Here is a 22,503-nt window from a genome sequence, read left to right on the forward strand (position 1 = left end):
CCCAACCTTTCCAAGGGTAAAAGGTGGTAGTTTATCTGAAACATGTTAAAAATTCTAGTTATTATTTTAAGGTATCAAATGTATTATGTTTTGTAGAAACGTATTTTGCAATAAAGAACAACTGAACAGTCAAACAATACGTTCAAACCTTCTGTTAAAATTTTGAGCCTATTACAGACTTTTAAATGAACTTTACTAGATTTTAAATTTCCTTAAAAATACTAATTAGATCCTAAGATGAGATCAATATTTTTAATTAACATAGGAATACAATTTATTTTAACTGTTATTTCAACAAAGCAGTTATAGAGAAATTTCTGGGGATATTAGAGGTAAAACAGTTACTGCCCCAAAAAGTTTTCACTAAATATAGATTTGAACTCTAAACGTGTTTAGATAATAAATCACACAAATTTGGTATGTTACTTGATTATCCTAGTTTATGCTTATATGAGTTTTTCCAAAAATTCAATGTTTTGAGGAGCTTGGCACATTTCATGACAGAAAATGAAAAACAAAAAACATTCCAATAGCAATATCTTATTTTTTTAAATATTTATTTATCCAATAAGCTATATTAGTTGATATTTACTTTTCGAACTATTTAAAACTACAAACAATGCTACTTACCCGTCCCCACTTCTATAACTGACAATAACACAAAGGATGGATCTCTTATAGTTTATTTCTGATGGATGCATCTTTGCAAAATTATAAAGAATTCTCACAAATTATAAGCTGAGGTCTCGAGTACTCCTACTTTCTGTTGGAATTTTTTATCAAAGGAATAACGCACGCTTTAAACGCTGTAGTTTTGATGAATTTAATTCATTCTTTTCTCTGCGACCATTTGAAGTTTCCTACTTTTCAATATTTCATGCGTATTCATGTTTGTAAATTATGATTGTTGCATTTGCGACAGACATCGACTACTGTTTATTAATATTATTTTGGAAGAAAGTTTCAAATTTGCATTTTTTTGCCTAGCAAAATATGGTTGCTCGAACAAATACCTAACAATTCTTAGTTTAAAACTGAATACCTAAGTAGTCTGTAGCTTATAAACCACAGGATACAAAATTTTATAGTCATTTATATACAGATACTGTATACAGAAACGAAGGACCTCCGCAGTCCCCAGGCCACATATAATTGGTGGGTAAGAATTTTCTACCAAGAGTACGTAATAGTCAATGATTTATCTTGAGTAAGAAAAATATAATAAGTATGGCAATTGAGTTTACCAGGTATAAAACATTATTCTGGTATGAAAATTATATAGGAATAACATAAGATATTTAGTATCATTTATATATTAATAGGTGTCATTAAAACCTGTTTTCTCAGCTCGAGTGCATCGCAGGGAAAATCTACGCATATTGTTGGGGAGGTATTTTCCTGTAGATGTGCAGAATCCCTTTATAAATTAAAATAGGCTCAAAAATGAGTACAACAAATGAATTCAAAATTGTAAAAAATCTACATGGGGCCTTAAGGGTTGCTAAGCTGGCGACGAAATAACAACGAAATATAAACAGAAAATCAAAACAAATTAAAGAAATTCCAATGATATGTTTTATATACAGAATGGGGTGAAAATAAAGAGTCTGTACATTACATATTTTGACCACTAGACGACCTCTAGTTTACATAAAATTACGGAAATATACTTTAACCTAGAATACTTTATAATAGTTGTGAACAATAAAACTGTATTCACCCTTTAAAGTTGACCAGCCTCAAAATTACTAATAACTTAAATACATTTACTTATATGATAAATACAATTAAACTTAACTTAACACATTCAGTTTCTAGTTTTGCTCAATATTTCATAGTGTTATTTTCAGTTAATTAACCTACAGTGTACTTTAACTCCAGTTTTTTTTTAATTTTCAAACCCTTTGAAAGTGTTTGCTTTCCATCATCGTCATACTCTCAATAGCAATGTCCATTTTGAAAAGTAAACTTATTATAAACAATTAGCTGTGTATGTGTAGTTATCTGTATTCTACGTCACCAATATGCTAGTTTCTGTAGGGATTTAACTTCCATTATCTACAAACATCAACTACATCTGAGCTGTCTACTACAGGGCTCTACAGCGTTGTAATCCTGGATATAGGATGTAGGGTGTCTTAGAATGGCACATGCCATTAGACTACGCAGCAGCTCAAGATTTACTTGGATTTCCTCAATGCTTCTATAAACATGTAGTTTATAACATTTCCTTTATTTAAAATACCCCGCACAGTTTTTAATTAGTTGATCTATAATAGTATTCTAAGAATGAGCTTTTGACATACTACAGTCATCCTGGCATTGAAATCAAATAACTTTTCTGATTTAAATTTGGGTGGTAACATTTGTTGTTTACAATAATACTTTATACTAGACATAACCTTGCTTCTAAGAATATTTTCAAGTTAGTTTATGAAAATATGCATTAAAGATTTCCAATGATTTTTTTAGACTCGGGTACCAAAAACAACCATGAGAACTCGGGGATGTTTTGTTTGGGATTCAAACTGTTACGTTATTTACTTACTCTGCGCAAAGCTAGAGAGTTACTGATAATTCTTTTAAATGTAACTTTTACACGAGAAAAAAAACTTACATATTTAAACTAGTTTTTATTTTGATTTTGATTTTTTGAATAATGTATTTAGCACTTTCATATAAGGATTAGTTTTACCACAAACCGAAGCAAACTTAAAATCACTTAGGATTTCTTATTCGATTGGACCATTGATTAATACTTAAAGTAGACATACCATCTATATAGACCAGCTGGCACCAATTCTTTATATAAAAAACAACATAGTTGTATGAGCCAGTCACAGAATGCGCTAGTGTATAAAATTCTATTTTCTACTTTACTTTTGTTGCTGACCAACTTAATGGGTCGTAACAGTTACTATAAGTTCGTGTATTAGACAAAAATTAGTAATATAGATCAGCACAATCTGTCGGTGGCTCACATCAACTACGACGTTTTTTAATTTAAAAACTGGTGACAATTGTAAAGATTATAGTAAAAGATTTTATGGACAAACGATTAACTTTTAGCTGACAAATTTCGTTCACAATGGACACAACAAATGTAAATTCGAATACAATCTAGATAAACAATAGCCAACAAGCCAGACAGGGCTATGCAATGGCCATGGTAGATTGATGATGTTTATATAATGTAGTAATCAGTCTAAACCTGGATACAGGGTCCATTAAATATTTGTGCCAAGCTTTATGTGGACGGTATGTTATGTCCACAGTATGCTTAAGCAGCTATGTGTGTTTTACGATGGTATTCTGTATGAATAAAAATGTTTAAAGTTCCAAATACTACGTAACTTTTTCTTGTCTACAAAATTACTGTCAGCTTTAAAGTTTGGTGTATGAAATACACTGTTGAGTTGTTAAAACATCCAGTATTTTCAATTCGTAAGTAATAAGTAATACATAACTAACATCGTCCATTCCTGGGGAGTATTAATACATCAAACTTATACATCAATTCTGCCTGCTCGGGTTACTTGCAATGTAATTTGATGAAGATGATAACAACTTCATTAGATAATAGCATTCAATCAGTTACTTATTCTTTTCTGACCTTACACACAGTAAAACTTACTCACAGTTTTTTTTTTCAAGAATTTTTTTTTCACCTTAAAATTAGTGATCAAAATTTGAAGTTAGGTCTAAATTTATTTTTTAAACAGTTCCTGGAATTTAATTTTCACCATCGCGTTTTCAGATATTTATATTCTACATTTACAAAATTTAAATAGAATTGTGGCACATTACATTCCAGCTTTTCCTTTTCTTCTGTACACAACTCAAATTAGTTACAATCATTAGCTGTTTAATAGAGTCAAAAAGTCGTATTTAATTAACTTATTTTTTACTTATTAAGTCGTATTTGACTAAAAAAAACATTGAGAGAGTGGTTAAGATAATAAATATCGTCCAAGTTATTTAATGACAAAACCTAACAGATCCTACAATATAAATTAAGCTTCGGACTTATAAAGCACAACAAATAGTCAAGAACAACAAATAGTCAAGAAGTTAATGTGACTTTAATTAAAGTTTGTTGAAACTGAACTTCTTGATTGATCTTTTACTTGTGAAAACAAAGGATTTCCATGAAGTTCTAAGGGAAGCTACTCACTAGCTATTTCATCTTCACAAACAACGATATTTCACATCTACTTCAACAATTGGTACAGTACTTACCCAAATTGAGATATTAAATGCATAATGGTATCGAAGTATTGGTCCTCATTTATAGTTGTTTTGCATTTATGAAAGACTTTATACAATTCATTGGTTCATTAACTACAGAGTTTGTTTTTTAGAAATTCGGTCATTTTGATGGTTGAGACAAAATAATTAAAACCTATCAACTGCATTTTCATTAATCAAAAACAATCACTTGGTTGTAAATAACAAAGATTATCCAATCTGTATTCTGTCTGTCATAGATACAGTGTAAAGCTCAAAACATGATGTATTATCTTTTATGTCGGGGATTGTACAATTCCATTGTTAGTTAACACCTTTGTTCAACAGCAAATAGATGGCCAAATTATTTATTCCTGTTTGAAAGCATATAATTATGTTTGAACAACAACCAATTGTTAAGTTTTGCTTTCATTACGTTTTAGGTAATTTATACGAAGCTATTATAATATTTAATGCAATTGTGCCGAAGACTAGTGCTCCAACTGTAGGAATACTATTTTTAAGATAAAATCAATTATGATTAAGATAATTAAAACATATTTCAGTAATAAAAGTCATTGTAAAAATGTTAGAACAAAACTGAATTTTTATTATAATAGAAAAATGTAAACATAAACATTTATATTTCAGTAATAAAAGTCATTGTAAAAATGTTAGAACAAAACTGAATTTTTATTATCATAGAAAAATGTAAACATAAACATTTAACATATGTTTTAGATAATTGTTAATATTATAAATTATAAGCCAGGTATAATTTAAATATATTACAATAATCCTAACAAGGCCTTTTATTTAACTAAAGTAAGTAAAATGACCATTTACTATTTCTATGAGTACATTATGTAATATTACCTATGAAGGAGCAAAAGATAATACTTTTACAGATAAGGAATACGTTTTAATATTTATTGAGCATTTAGACTCTTATAAATATTTAAAAAGAAATTGACTAAATACAATGAATCGTCGATTTTTCAAGTCCCACACAATAATTAATTGCAATTCCGTTTGTAAAGGAGAGAAATATTCTAGCGATCATATTGGAAATGTATTACTTCCCCATTTAATAACAGTTGCCTTTACACAATAACATAATAACATTACATTGTTCATAGTAACATAATACCAGTAGGCTTTATTTAATAAGAGCCCCGAAATCAATAAATGTTTATTTAAATTTTACCTGCACCTGACTTATCGTCAGACTGGAAACTTATAAATGAAATACATGGTAAACAGCTTAATAGTGCCACCACTTTACTTTACCACAGTTTGGTATCTCAGAAACTATTATATAAAAAAACATTTAAAAAAAGAACTTCAAACATTTTTATGGCAATTAGAAAATAATAGTAAAATAATAAGTTCGAGTTAAAAATGGTCACCATTTTACAATAAGGCTGCTTCTATTTAAAGAAAATATGTTGTTTGTTATACCATGAACGAATGACGGAGTTGTGATAAGCAATGTGAACAGTTAAAGACCTAACGAATATTTAATGCACTACTTAAATCGAGAAGATGAACCGTCCACTAAACCAGCTTAAAAGCTTTCACTTCTAAGTATGCAGTATATCTTGATAGCACAGTAATTACTTAAATAAACAAACAGATCTTCTCTCACATAGCAGTATTTGGTTCTCAGATATTACTATATCGAGCATATGGATATTATTATGGAGAGTGGAGAATTAGGTACAATGAAGGAATGCGAAATGTAACAGATACTACGATTATGATATTGCAGCACAACCAGTTAGAAGGAGATGGGCTGGACTGGACATGTCTTGAGAATGGATACAGGAACACTATTGAGAAGTAGTGGAAGGACAGCCGAGCGGGAGAAGACCACCTGGAAGGTCTAAGAAGATTATGGGGCAGTGTGGGGAACGACATCTCTCATATTGACCTCAACTATACAAAATGTTCTTTTTGTATTTTTTTGCAATAAATGCTTGATTCTTGATTCTTGACATCGCAGAAGCGGAAGTAGATGAGGCCCACGGACGGGAAAGATGTCGAGCAATTGGTGACGAGGCAAAACCCCTTCAAGGGCCATGGGAGTAGAGTAGATTAAGTATGAATTTTAAAATAATACAAAATACCCCCACCACAGCAAACCTGACGACTAAGCGAATTTCCATTTCTCTGAATGATTTTCAATTGAATCTATTTAGGTTTAACGAATACCTAGGTTTGCTGTCACAAGGAAACTGAAACTAATAAAGTGTGTTTTCGTAAAATATTAATAGCTTAGTATAAAATAAATAAATTTGCCAAGTTTGATCAAAATATATCCATAAACAAACAAACTACAACATTTTCAATATTCTCCATAAGAATAACTTGGGAATTTTTAATTTTAAATTTTTTGAATTTTCTCCGTTACTAATAACCGTACAAAAACACTTTGATATACTAAATTATTTGTTTTTTAAGCTCTTTAATGTAGTCTAGAAATAAATTGGGAAATTTTGTGTTTTAGGTGTCAAAAATGAGAAAAACAAATTTTTACCCCATAAAACCCACCGGGAAACCCAGTTCTCATGACTTGTATCATGCTGGTTCGCGAACTCATTCAAATTTATCCCGCCTTACACCTTTAAACCAAATTTCATCAAAATCGGACAAAAATTACTAAAGTTATCGCGTTCACGGACACATATATATATATATAAATCTATATATATACATATATAAAAATTTGAACGAATGGTGTTTTTGGCCTCTGGGGACATAAAAATGAAAAAGTAAATCGGTCCTGGACCTGGGTTTTACCGTGCCACCTACGGTAATAGCTACTTCCCTATAGGGAAATTCGCTAAAAGCGGGTCCAACTTAGCTATTACCTTTTATTAATTATTGTTTAGACACTAAACTCTAGGTTATAAATTGGAGACATTGTGTTTGTTCTTTATTGGTTCAAAATATAGTTATTATTCATAACTCTGTTACAATACTATTGTAATATAGTTACATACAGGGTGGTAAAAAAGTCCCAGGATAGTTAAATATTTTTAAACATAATTCAGATAGAACTACAATATTGGTACAAAGTTATGGGACATAAAACTCTATTTTAACACATATTCAGTGATCCAATAACTCTTCAGGGGGACGGCCCACAAGGAGTCAGATGACAATCTTAAACGGAAGCATAGGTCAATCTGCACATCAAATTAACGGTCTTTTTTAGTAGAATACAATGCCGCAAACCGCACTTCAAAAGGTTGATCCTGCGCAAAATGACAGTTGTTCAAATATTCATTTAATTTACATTGCTATTATACGCTTACTCCTCAGGGGGCACAGCCCTAGGAATCGGAAGAAAATTGTTAACGTAAGCATAGGTCGATATGCGCATCAAATTAAAGAACTTCACTAGTGGATTACGATGCCGTAAATTCAAGCTCAAAAGAATGCCTGAGTAAAAAATGGCAGTCGTTCAAAGATTCAAAATGGTGGATTCAAGAAATCTTTGAACATCTGCCATTTTGCGTAGGATCAACCTTTTGAAGTGCGGTTTGCTGCATTGTATTTTACTAAAAATTACCTTTAATTTAATGTGCATATTGACCTATGCTTCCGTTTAAGATTTTCTTCCGACTCCTTGTGGGCCGTCCCCCTGAAGAGTTATTGGATCACTGAGTATGTGTTAAAATAGAGTTCTATGCCCTGTAACTTTGTACCAAGTATTGTAGCTCTATCTACATTATGTTTTAAAACATTTAACTGTCCTGGGACTTTTTTGCCACCCTGTATAATCAGTTACATGTTTACTACAATGGAGTTCGGGAAACATTTAAGTTCACTCCAGTAAATAGCTAAACGTTTAACCCTGCCCACAAAGCGTAAAAAACTTTGAAATAAGGATCGTAGGATAGTTGTTTGGTTGTACAGGCAATCGGGCAAAGGCGTTTCATTTAACCATTAGGTAAATTGTGTTTATTATCCTTAATTTATCTTTGCTAGGTAAAAAGCACGCGTCAGTGTATTGATTTCTACTTATTGCCTTTAATTTACAGTAGTTTACGCAACGATCGCGTAAGATAGTGTTAACGACACAAGTGGAAAATTTAAGGTACGAGCCTTAGCGAGTGCCTTAAAAACTTCTACGAGTGTCGTTGACACTATTTACGCGAGTTGCGTACACTACTTTACCTACGACAGTGTTTTAATTACTAAAAATCACTACTTATAACTTCTAAGAGAGGTTATGTTTTCGTTTATAACCTCCCATTGCCACTGGCAGTGATGCAACAAATTATTGTACCAAACACTAATTTCACCAATCATTAACAATTAAATTGGTAAAAAGCTGATTAGTTGAAGTTGGAATCATTACAATTTTACTTCTTCTTCTCTCAATCCTTGAAACTCATTGGTCCGTTACCCGTGTTGTTATGAGTAAAACTATGCTGTTATGAAGTAAACAATGCTGTTATGAGATACTTTTCAATTCTAAGAACTGTGCTGAAACGGCAACAATAAAAACGGTCGTAGGTAAAAACTTCTACGAATGAAGTAAAGGCTAATTACGTGAGTTGATTACACTTCTTAACCTGCGATCGTGTTTTATCAATTAAGTATGTAAAACAATTCTTTCTGTTACTTTTACAACGAATAGGTATTGCTGGCAGCATTCTTACCGTAAGTACTAATGCAGGTCCAATTAGACAAATATACATATTTCTTAGTAATACCCAACTCTATTGGTTTATTTATCTGCTACATATATCTTTAATTTTGATTATATAAACCCTTTTAAAATAAATCCACGTAGTTAACTCAAACCAAGTTATTTTTATAACGATTTTTTATCGGTTATACTGTCTGTACAACTTCGTTTTATCTGCTATTGAGTGTTGATTAAAAGTGAAGCATGTATTTTATGTAGTATTCAACTTCCATAGAAATACATTTATAAATTATATGAATTAGAAATTTAAATAGTAGAAGTTTAGTAATCTCTATTTGTATATAATTAATTAATTAATGTTTCTAACTGTAATAAAGAAATGTCCAGTTAAAGTGCTCAGTACATCTCGCACTTTAAACATGGTCTTAAATATGTAATAACTCACTTCCTACTTTTGTTAGAAATATTCTATTGTAAGTTATTCAGCTTTATTTAATATCCTTATTTGTAATTCATTCAACATATACAACATTATTTCACTTCATTCATTCCTCATTCACTTCATTTCTTGCTCTTGTTGCGTCATGAATGATATGTTCGTGTTAAACCAGAGGTATCTTTCAATTTCCACACTATTTAACACTCAAGTCTACATTTGGTTAACTTGACACAAGATCCAAAGTCTGAAGATTTGAATTATGTATCAGTCTGGATACAAGTCCTGAATCACGATGGAAAGACCTGAGCAATGTATTCCAAATGGAATAAATACATCAAACATTGTTCGATCCGTTTTATAATAACATAGCTTTAGATAATTTTCAATTGTTTTAATCTAATACTTGTCACATTATAGTTACTTGCGGTACGTTAACTATTGCATTTATCAATCGCTCAGGATTTTCTTTGTTGACTAATAAAGTCAGTTTATGTTATAAGCCTTTTAATATTATAAGCTATAATGGTCTTTGATTTAGTGGAAACCTCATACTATTATTTAACACTTGCAAAGATCTGATTATTTTTTTAGATAAAATTCCAATATCATTGTTATATAATTACATTTTTTCAATGGGGGAGCGAGCTGTTCTACTGGTTCGAGCGCGGGACTTCGGTCCAAGAGGTTTAAAATCCCGCCAAATCATCCAAAAATGTTATCATGGAATTTATCTAAATCATAGATTTTATCAAAGTGATAATGCCGCAACCCCTAGGTCTAGCCTTAAGTAATGTGAAAAACAATCCCAGGCTTGTGCCTAGCGTCCTAGGACAAAAACATCTTTCCAATACATATAATGTGACGTGGAAAACCAAAACTATGACAGCCACAGCCGAATCTTTAGTCACTGATCGTGTTGTACTCAACTAATCAGTAAATTTGTTTTGCAAGATTCCCAATTCCTTGGAAAACCTTTATAACACCATGACATTGTTAGTTAAAAGTTATAGATATAAATTAAAACGTATTGATTACTTTCATCAACATTACAGCGCGTTAGAAATAAAAAGTTAATGTTATTTCCATTTTTTCCAAACCCATCAATGTTAATGATAACAAAAGGCCACTTCAAATTCGGACCCTGTTGACAGAGAGAAGTAGCCAAACACGAACAGAACATTAACATTAATAGTATATTTCATCACCAGGGCTCTTCCAGAGCTACAAAGTCTCTATCCATCAGTTTAACGGTGAGTTTGGAAATTTAGTAAGAGTCTAAAATACTCTCCTGGCCAGAGTGACGTACTATGGCTTTGTGCTGCACCAATCTGCTAAATAAATTACAAAGCAATAATATCGGGAATTGTTTACAGATTATCTTAGGCTCCCACGAAAGTGACGGATTCAATGGATGGTGAAAATCTATCAGCAATGGCATATAATACAAAAATAGACTATGAAGAGGAAAGTTCGGTGGCGATAGGTACCATTCATTACGTTCAAATATACCTCGAGGCCTTAAAGTGGAAAGAAGAAACACCAGTTATGGTGCTGCAATGGAGTGCAGCTACTACCTGAACCTTTATGCAGTCTGGGGTTATGGACAACCACCTTGAGTATACACACTGTATGGACCGGGTGAGACATTATAATAGCTGTTTTAATGTCATAATTTGGAGCAAAACAGGTTGTGGCTGAATTATTGACTGAATGTTTTTGGCACTTAAACACTAATTAATTTAAAACTTCAACCAATTTGAATGTTTCCGTCGTGAAGCACGGGTATTCCGCTCGTCTATAATATATGTATCGTAGTTATGGTTAAAGGGCGTAGAACGTTATGTATATAAAATCTAATTAATCTGTATATATAAATCACATATTATGTGACACCTAGGAGGATTAAACATTACCTCCTAGTGTGACGCTGATTGTCATAGCGTATTGTTTTCAATCAACAATTATTTGATGTGTCTTAATTGGATGTGCAAAATAATGTAATATTGGTGTTTACACTTCTATAACCTATATGTTTTAAACCAATAAAATTTTGATAACAATATTATTATTTTTCTAAAACCCATATAAATATCACAATGTTAAACTGTGTAAAGAAGTGTAATTACTTTATTTTTTATGCTGAGTTAAGTTGTTGTTATTTCAGTTAAATTAATAACTAACACTATAATGAATTGTTAATACTCTATTGTTTAGGTATAAAGGTATGAGTACTGGTTCGTGTATATAAAGGTATTCACAATTGTTCATAAGAGGCTGATATATGATATACCTTACAGATTATAAAGGTTTCATTCGTCACAGCTTAAGAATAAGTATTCTTACATACCAAAATACATATGAAATGGCTACATTAATTGGGCTCAAAGCAAGGCAAGGTAGATGCAACTATAATTGGACAAGACAGACAATATATCTTACAAGCTAAGTCTCATCTGGTGTATGTGAGTGAGAGAGATAGGGGTAAAGTGCTAATGGAACATTTCAGTAATTGCAAGATAGTTTATAATTGAACTAATAAAATGATTTGTTTATTCGTTCTGATCTAAAATTTTTGCTAAATTTTTTAAATAAGTAACTCATCGATTTTAATACATAAACGTTATAATGCTGTCGATTAATAAAACATAAACTAGGACTACAATAAACTAAAGATGTGTAACAGTACAGGATTTTGAAAATTAGACTCAATGAATAATTGAAAAAAATATTGATGTAAAGTAAAATAACAAAATATTTTTCCCAAAAACTACACATTAAAAACTCTCTTTACTTTGGTTCTATCAAAATATGAGATTCGTTATATACAGCAAATGAGAGTCACATAATTATACGTTCAAGTAACATATAAATAGTAACTGCTTATGGTTAAAGTTTAATGATTAATCAGTGGCTTTTTGAAGGTTCGAAAATGGACCCAGCTGCTCCTGATTATTTGGCTTTAAATGATGATCCTGGCTAATAAAACAGCTGATCTTAGTCAGTAACAAAGCTACACACTCTATTCTTCACTCATCCTTCACTCATATTTGGGTTTAAGTAGCACATAGGTGGATATTGATAGTCGATAAATTATAATATAATATGGTTTCGACAATGTCTTCTAACAATTTGAACTCGCCATTCCTACATTTTATGAGTCTCTGTCAAATATAACATGTCCTGCAATGCCTCCTTGTATCAAAAAGTGAATTTTATATTGTACAAATGTCACAACATAAGGAAGTGTCGAGTGAAACTAAATAAGCTGGTAAGCTCGTCGTATGTAAAGCGACACACATAACGCGTTTACGTACAAAGCGAGAACCAAGTGATGTCTCATCTTACACATACGTAGCTTATACAGACACACTTGGAGAACGCATGTATACACAGGGTTGAAAAATAACTTCCATCTCTCCTTAACTCTTTAACGTTTTGAGATATTTGAAATCGGTTTGCGGCAACCTTCTTAAATATGAAGGGCGAAAAGATTGTAATATTGACAATAATGATGTTTATACCGTGGGTTTTTTAAATCAATAAAATAAAAGTAACGATATTATAATTTATCTTTGACCTGTAGAAATATCACAATAGTGAACTGTGTAAAGAAGTGTGGGCACTCTATTTTTTATGCTGAGTTATGTAGTTTATAACTTAATAAATAACACTATAATGAATTGTTAATACTCTATTTTCTGGGTAGAAAAGTTAAAATGATGATGGTTAATTTTGAAAACCTTGCTCTTAGGGGTAGTGGGGGTAGGGGTTAACTCAAAACTTTCAAAAGGGAAGTATAGTCGAGTTTGGTATCATTTTACAGGTCTTGATGAAAATAAACAATCGACTCGAAAAATAAAAATCGGCCCACTAATAACAAAATGGGCCCTAAAATTATTCACCCTAAAACGGACAGCAATTAATTATTGGGAGATAAAGATTTTCCAGGCACTGTTACTAACCACGCATATGTTATTAGCATATGAAGAAAAAAAATGTTGCCTTCATACAAATTAAAAGTGAATAAAGTAGGCTAATAATAATTGTTTTAAAGACCACATTGCTTTTACAAATACAATGCTTTTTAAGGCGGGTTGTTGAAAGTAATTTTCAGTTGCCATTTTGTTAATAGTTGTCTGAATTTCAATTTCTTTAAGCCAATCACTTAGTTTCATCAAGAACTGTAAAATGATAACAAGCTCGACTATAGTTACCATTAAACAGTTTTGAGCTAACCCCCCTACACATTTAGGGGTCTAAGAGCAAAATGTTCAAAATTAACCATTGTAGGTTGAAAACTCATATATAACTGGTATTTTATCAAAAAACATATATTGGCTGTAGGCCTCCGTATTTAAGAAGGTTGCCGCAAACTGATTCCAAACATCTCAAATGGATAAAAAGTTTAAGTGAGGTGAAAGTTACTTTTAACTACCCTGTATGGATAGATATATGGAATCACCTTTGTAAGAAGGAATATTTCAATGGTGATAATTTACTTCAACAATAAATAAGAAGGTTTCACATTCACACATCCTGTGGATACCAGCTTGTCTCTTAATAGAAATGCCCTCTTTGGTATTTGAGAACTTATATCCTGGAAAAACGTTGTCCACCTAATAATATGCCTTCATTATAAGTGTTAACCTTTGTTGTAGCACCTAGGGGATAACACATCTTACGTCATACATTATATTTAAAAAGCTGTAAAGGTTTAAAATTATTTTAAGACAACAGCTGATCAATATTGGAAGAAAATTGTTTATTGTAAACCCACGGCTTTTATAATAATGTTTCAATTTATTTAGTTTTAACGGCAGCTACGTTTTTTTTAATTCTGAATTGTTAGAGAGTTTAGAAGCATTGCAATCATTTGAAACAACATGGTGGTCTATGAATTAATTTTGTGTTTATAGTGAAGTTTGAATTTAATAAATTTCTACTTTGGTGGATTAAGGATTAGATAGATCTGTGTAATATATTCGAAGAAAACTACTAATCGTTCAACATCCTTATTGTGGCAATGAATTAATTTAAATTACGTGATTGATACAGTTATTCATTGTAAAGCCTCAAAAAGCTTAATACAGTGTTCCAAAAATCATTACGTACATTTGGGTATATATTGTCACTAATCTATATACATATATAGGCAAAGCCTTCACTGACTGACTCACTCACTCATCACTAATTCTCTTACTTCCCTAGGAGGCTGAAATTTGGTACACTGATTCTTTAGGCATTAAATAGGAAAACTAAGCTGTTTTTATTCTGATCGGACTCTCGGGCTCTGCCCCAGTGGCTCTGGAGTTTCCCATGTTAACCTTATGAGTACTCATATTTAAATGGAATTAATGAATTTAATAGCTGTTTCAATTAAACAAGTTGGTTCTGTTCTATGATGTTCAATAGAATTAAAGTTACAAGGATTACCAACAGGGTGCAGTACTATTATTTCTTTTACATTTATGACAACAGCTAATTTGCAACCAAAAGGTGTGTGAGCGTAGCGAACGGACTTCAACCTGGAGGCGAGTTGCCGTAGCGAACGAGCTAACCTGAAGGCAAGTGAGCGCAGCGAACGAGCTCTAACCTAAAAGTGAGTGAGCGTAGCGAACAAACTTCAACCAGGACGTGATTGAGCCATGCGAACGAGCTCACTTATAAAGTTAAACGGGGCAAAGCCCGCGGGTACAGCTAGTATCATATATTCGGTTGCCTCAAAGATAGTGATACATAATGGTTATGACATAATCAAATTATTAATTAATTGTTGAAGTCAAGCATATTTTTATTTCTTCTATTTTTCAACTTTTCGAATCAATATCAGATAATTCGTTATCCACAATAATTAATCTAGGGTGGCCTTTCACAATTAGTTACTGAAACGTTGTCGTTTTAGACAGTAATGGAGTGTCTATTTGATGCATTGATCGGGAACAAGATTTAAATGAAATTGCAAATAAGGATAGACAGTACTTGTAAGGAATGATTTTTAACATTTGATAGTACATGTTTCATCAGCTAGACATGTTTTATACTGCATTATGTTGAATGACCGTTCTTTGGACGATACATATTGTTTTCCACATTTTACTAGTCAATTATATTACTATGATTCTACGTGTAGTTTGAGCATTATAGAGATCCAAACAGTGACGAAAAATGTTTATGAGTGTTGTTTAATACAACAATAGTTATTTACAGTTGTCAAAATATCATGGAGCTAGAGTTTGTGTTTATCCTTATTATTACATACAGTTCAGAACATAATCTACTTTTACTGGACTGGTATCAATATGAATAAGCGTATTATACTGCAGCAGATGAATCTCTACTTTTCGAAGACAAAAGACTGCTGCAAGAAAGATGTCTTCATTACACAGGCAATCAGCTGACTACAACAATGCCTTCATTATAAGTGTTTACCTCTCTGCACCTAGGGGATATTACACTCTTACGTCATAGCATTATATTTCAACAGCTATAAAGGTTAAAATTAGTTGAATAAACCAGCTGATCAATATTGGAAGAAAGCTGTTTATTTTCAACTCTGAACGTGTCTAATAAATATTGAATCCACTTCTCATTGTCCAAGGTAAATTAAGTGGCAATTTGTCAAAGAACCCTAACTATGCTAGTGTATATGAAAATATAATACCCCCGCCGCAGAATACCTGCAGACTAAGCGAATTTCTATTTGCCTGATTGGATTTACACTAAAATGTCTCCTTAAAAATATCACATTTATTTCCTATTTAAATAGCATTAGTTTTTTTAACGTGTACTTAAATTTTGCTGCAACAGGGAGGGTAAAAAGGTATTTTTTTTAAGTTAATAGTTTAGTATGAAATGAATGCATTTTCCAAATTTGATAAAAGTATGCTCATAAACAAGTAAGCTACAAGAGTTTACAATTTTCTCCATAAGAATAACATGGGAATTTAAAATTTAAAAGGCTTTAAAATTATCTCCATTGCCATTAGGCGCATAATAACGCACCAATATAATTATTTATTTTTTTTACTTATAATTATAACAATATAATTATTTATTTTTGTAACTCTAACAAATTGTCTGGAAAGAAGATGCTAAATTTTATGTATTTAGGGTCGAAAATGGGAAAAGCCAATATTTACATCATAAAACCCCCCATAAACCCCCATTCCCATAGTCCGATCATGCTGGTTCGCGAACTTGTTTATTCGAGTATGTTATTAATAAAGAGTAATAAAGATTTGTGTTATCTATTGTAAAGGAAATAATTTAAAACTCTGCTTCAGGAATGAAATATTAAACACAAGTTTGTCAACTTATTTGATTGAAAAGTAATTCAAGTTCCAAGACACAGAACTTTCCTTGTAACAAACACATCAATGTAAAGTTGTCAAATCTGAAATAGAATGCCTAACAAACTGTTGAATAAATTATACGTTTTGTCACAGTTTACTCACAAGCATTTCTCAAAATATAAAACATTCACAGTTATTTGTTATCTTATATTTTCTCTATAAGCATCATTGTGTTCGTAAAATTATGTTACTGTTCAAGCAAGTTTTGAATGTTTGACCAAATAAGAGCCTTTATTTTCCTTAATTACAAGTATAATATAAATCCGTTTAAATGCAATGAAATTTCCCCTTCTAATGGGTATCGGTTGGTTGTTTTATGTTAGGGTTTACTAGTTAGGACCTAATTTATTGTATTGCTATTGCTTTCCTGTCACTGATCTAAATATAATTTTTCAGATAACAGGTTTTAATTTATTTACTGTGATTGTAGTGTTTTGGGAAAATCTCATGAAAATTATTGTGGTTGCGAGAATATACTTGAGTTTTTTTCCTTCTGGAAAACTTAAACGGAAATTTACAAAAGTTGTGAATTGTTTAGGTATTATTATGGTATTTATAAAAATAGTTTAAATTAATTTAAAAATGAGTAAGTGAAAAGCTAGAACCAAAGATATATATTTTCAGTGGTCTCTACAGACTATACAAATGCTTGAGTCCATTTAACATTTTGATCTTTTTAACGCTGGCTATATCATTTTGATGGTTAAAATTTATAATATTTCAAACAACTTATCAGGTGGGTTTAAACGTGTGTAATATGCATACGCTCAGGATAGTGGAATAATAGAACCTCCCCTCGTCAGCACTGATAAGAAAAGGTACGGACCTTTACGATGGTCGGTTGTTTTAGCATTAACATAAGGGTTTATTTTATGAACTCAAATGGGGGCTTTATCTAAGGATTAGCTATTTTAATTTTAATGGTTAAACTGTTAAAAGTTCATATTAATGTTTTTCATAGCATTCAGTTTGCTTGGACATACCGGGTGTCCAAAACCACCCGTACACCCCTTTCAAAACGATGGAAACTATTTCTTATAAACAAAAAAATAATAGAGAACTAGCTATATTGGGCACGGTCTACCAAATGGAGATAATTTCAAATCCAAAATCACACCGGAAGTGGCTTTTTCAGACCGGAAGTTGACTTTTTTAAATGTAAACTACCAATTTTGATTACAGAATCGGATTCTACGTTGAAAAATACTTAGATTTTGTCTAAAACATTTTTTGAAGAAAACTTTTTTTCTACCTCTAATCCCCCATTAAAATCAATAATTTTTGGTCATTCATCTGTCAAAGTTACTCTTAACAATAATAGATAAAAACAAATAACAAAGATTACGTAAGACATATGATGAATAGAATCAGCTGTTCATTGTAAACACCTTAGCAATTGAGTAACAGCTACATTGGTCTACACATTGCTTAATTATATTTAATTTTAAAAATAAATCTTTTTTTTTTAAAAAAAAAGAGGTTGGCGGCCTCTTTTAACCTTGCATTTGCCCGTCCACATAGACTAAGCGCCCGTGCGTGGATCGTTAACAGCAAAGCAAGGAGTGAGCCGGTACAGTACAAAGGTGAACTGTACTGATAAAATGTTATCGGCAGTGACCAGGATCCGAACCCACGACATCGCTGCCTTGGGCCCGAAGTCCGCGACGCTACCGACTGAGCCACCGACTCACCAGTCGGTTATATTTGTTGTTCGGTATATTTGTTTTTACATTTAAGGGGTCAAATGTAAAAATAAATTATTTAAAAAATAAACTTACCAATGTGTAGACCAGCTGTTACTTAATTGCTAAGGTGTTATCAATAAACAGCTGATTCTATTCATCATATGTCTTTATGTAATCTTTGTTATTTGTTTTGCTCTATTATTGTTTCTAGTAATTTTGACAGATGAATGACCAAAAATTATTGACTTTAATGGGGGATTAGAGGTAGAAAACAAGTGTTTTCATAAAATGTTTTAGACATAAGTTAAGTATTTTCCAACGTAGAATCCGATTCTGTAATCAAAATTGGTAGTTTACATTTAAAAAAGTCAACTTCCGGTCTGAAAAAGCCACTTCCGGTGTGGTTTTGGATTTGAAATTATCACCATTTGGTAGACCGTGCCCAATTTAGCTAGTTCTGTATTATTTTTTGTTTGTAAGAAAAGGTTTCCATCGTTTTGAAAGGGGTGTACGGGTGGTTTTGGACACCCGGTATATACCTTTGTTTACTAATCTGTTGTATTATGCAGTAAAAGGCCATACATATTAATCATTATTCAAAAACTTGTTTTATGCATTTGATAAATGATAAACGCTAATAATTATTGTACATTTACACAGTAATTTATGGAATAAAATAAAACAAATTATGGCTTTATTAACATTTACCCATAGCTCATATCGATTACAATACCTCTTATGTATTTTAAGCTGAAGGTAACAAACATTTAACGCCTGCGATTTACTTTAGGTCAAATAAACGTGTGTCCAAAGCCAACAGTAGTAAAACAGTTCATAGTACTAGTGACTTTACTTTGCAAACATGTGATTCTGGAATCAAGTGTTTGCCTTGTATGGAACCTTGATAACAAGACTCACATGGGGATTAAAAGACTTGTTATCAAGGTTGACTTCTTATTGAGGTTTGTAATAACACGTGATTAGGGGTAAAACAAATTCTAGGGTATTTGAAAATAACACTTACAATCAAGGGTGAATTGTTATCGAGGTTCTTCTTATCGAAGTTCCACTGTACTTTAGGTTTAGTAGATTTTAGTTTTAGAGATTGGAACCAATTTTTATATTGTAAAGTAATATTGATTAATTTTTAGACGTCTAAGTATTATCCGACGTTATACCTTATTACTGAAATGTATTAATATAGCACAGAGTTGTAAAATTGTGTACAAATAAAAATACAAAATTGAACAATATTGTCATGAAGGTATTTTTTCCTCATCCCACAATACTCCTACCTCATTCCTAATTCTTCTAGTCATGCAAGTTTACCGTGATTGTCAGTCATATCTGAGATTCCTTTGTTATTCTGCGATAAGATGTTTCACAAAATGGCTGCTCCTTAATCTGGCACGAATTTTTTCGTAAAAATTTATTTCTTGGAAGATTATAGGTTTCGGTATTGGTAATTGAATAACTTATAAGTTTGTATTTAGTAACAACCAAGTGTATTGCGAAACTATTTACGGACAGTTATGGTTATTCAATTATAGATTATAGGGAAGGGAGAAAATTTTACCTTAACGCGTTCTTTAATTTATTTTTTGACTTGTTTCTTTAGTTTCAATAATGTGTTTGCAATCTTCTCTGATGTTTATAATAAAATATATTTTCCTACAGTCACCCGACAAAGTTGGCTTCCTTGTACTGTTTATAGTACAGAAAGTTGCTAATTGCTGCATATTTATACTTTACCGTACGGTTTATACTTTGTCGTACGGTTTATACTTTGCCGCACATCAGGATTCCAACGAAACAACACAAAACAGCGTGGTTCTATTATGCACGTAATCCGTGTACGCTTGGAAATAGGTTGGCAACACTTAAAGATAATAATACTATGAGCAGCTGATTGACTATTAAAACTACGATTTAACCTGTCATTTCGTGTTTATAGTTTATGTTGTCTTTTCGGTATTTCTGAACTTTCTGGACTTTTCTTTTAAACATTTTAAACACATTCCTACGATCTTAATAAACAAGAAAATACTTTTAAAACTATATTTTAGGCGCGGAAACCAATTCAAATTACAAAAACATACGGAACTATATTCTCAAAACGCGGAGCACATTTCTTGCCGAGGAAAAATAGCGGAGTGATACGGACCGCGGGTACTACTTTCTCTAGGGCACCATTTGTGTTGCCAGCTTAACCTGTTGTATAGTGTTTGAAAGACTAATTATTTATATGCTTTATAGTGACTGTAGGAAAAATATAATGTGTAACACGAGTAAAAAAGGCCTTTGCTGCACTCGAGATCATTCCGCACTCGCCTGCGGCTCGTGCAAAAACATTGCTCTCGTGTGCAGCAAAGTGCCACTTTCACCACTAGTTACACAAATAACTATTTAAGGTTGTAAATTCCTCCCTAAAAAGGGATTCTATGAGTCGTTTTTGTTTGTTTTACTCAAATATAAAACACGTAATACGTTAAAAACGACGTAATACGTAAGCATTTTCAAAGGAGGCCAAAAATATTTGCGACCTTTGTTGCATGTAGGTAACCCGTTGACAGGAAATGTGGTTAAGAATTGCTGCGTTTGACAGGGGTTAAAATCAATTTGATATAACTATTTTTGCTCTCTTTACGCCACCGCCCCTTCAATGTCAAAATTTCTTAAATATACATGTATAGCTGTAAGGCTTTATCTAACATTAGACTCGGTGTCATTATAGTTTTTTTATTTATTTATTTTTTATTTTAAATTCGTTGAATAGTAAAAATATACTAACCCATTTACTGACTGACATCTATACTTATTTTCTTGATCACAAATATATAGAATACATTATACAATTTAAATGCATTAAGAAAGTGTATCGATAATGATTTAACTTTTATTGTGATGAATAATCCTCAATCTATTTTATTTTCTATAATAAAAAACTGTTCACAAAAGATGGGTTCTTTTTCAGAAGTGGGCCACCACTATTTAAACCGTAGAAAATCCACAGTTTAGGTTTGGTGTTATTTTTTAGTTTTTGTGATTATTTTTGTACATTAAATAATACGTGTGAGTAAAGCTATAACCTAACCTAAACTGTGGTTATTTCAGATTTTAAAAAGAGGCGACTCTCTTCTAAAAAATACCCATAACATGTACTACAGTATTTTTAGGATGACACATTTTATCATGTTTAACAAGCTTATTAGTTGAAGTTAAAACACTTTGTCAAATAAAAACACATATTTTCAGATAGCCTCGTAAGTCAAACAAACTTTTCTAAGTAATTTTTATGATAAAAATAAATTTGCAAACTAAAATCTTTACATAAGGCCTAAAACATTTTGAGACCTCTTCTTATAAGAATTATGATGAAACATTGAACAATATTATGCATTATTTTTTTATATCGGCTGATGGATTTCGCCTCAAGAAACAATTTTTTTTATTATTGGCTACCTTTTTACAGAAAACAATATTATGTTCTGTATATTTATTCTGTCGAAGGAAAACATAAAGGAAAAACAGAGTAATTATTTTTGAATCATTTGAGAGTACGCCTTCTTATAAGGTAAAAGAAAACACTCTATATTGTTAATGTGTGGCTTTCAAATTATTTAATTAAATACTTTCTATTTATTTGATAGATGACCAAAAACTGAACCAAATATTGTGTACACTACTTTACGTACGACGGTGTTTTAATCACTAAAAATCACTACTCATAACTTCTAAGAGAGGTTATGTTTTTGTTTATAACCTCTAATTGCCACTGACAGTGATGCAACGAAGCAGTGTATCAAATACTAATTGCACCAATCAACAATTAAATTGGCCTGAACAGCTGATTAGTTGAATTTCGAATCATTACAATTTTACTTCTCCTCTCTCAATCCTTGAAACTCATTGGTCCGTTACCCTTGTTGTTATGAGTAAAACTATGCTGTTATGACAGTAAACAATGCTGTTATTATGAGATACTTTTCAATTCTAAGAACTGTACTGAAACAGCTATTTTAAAAAACGGTCGTAGGTAAAGACTTTTTCAACACCCTGTATATTTTATTTAATATAAAATATCATCATAATTCATGTATTTAATAGAAGAACATTTCATTTAGTAATCTTTTGATA

The sequence above is a fragment of the Macrosteles quadrilineatus genome, unplaced genomic scaffold, assembly GCF_028750875.1.
Source record: "Macrosteles quadrilineatus isolate MER2022 unplaced genomic scaffold, UCM_ALF_1.0 Scaffold_3__2_contigs__length_128488019, whole genome shotgun sequence".
Taxonomy (NCBI): domain Eukaryota; kingdom Metazoa; phylum Arthropoda; class Insecta; order Hemiptera; family Cicadellidae; genus Macrosteles; species Macrosteles quadrilineatus.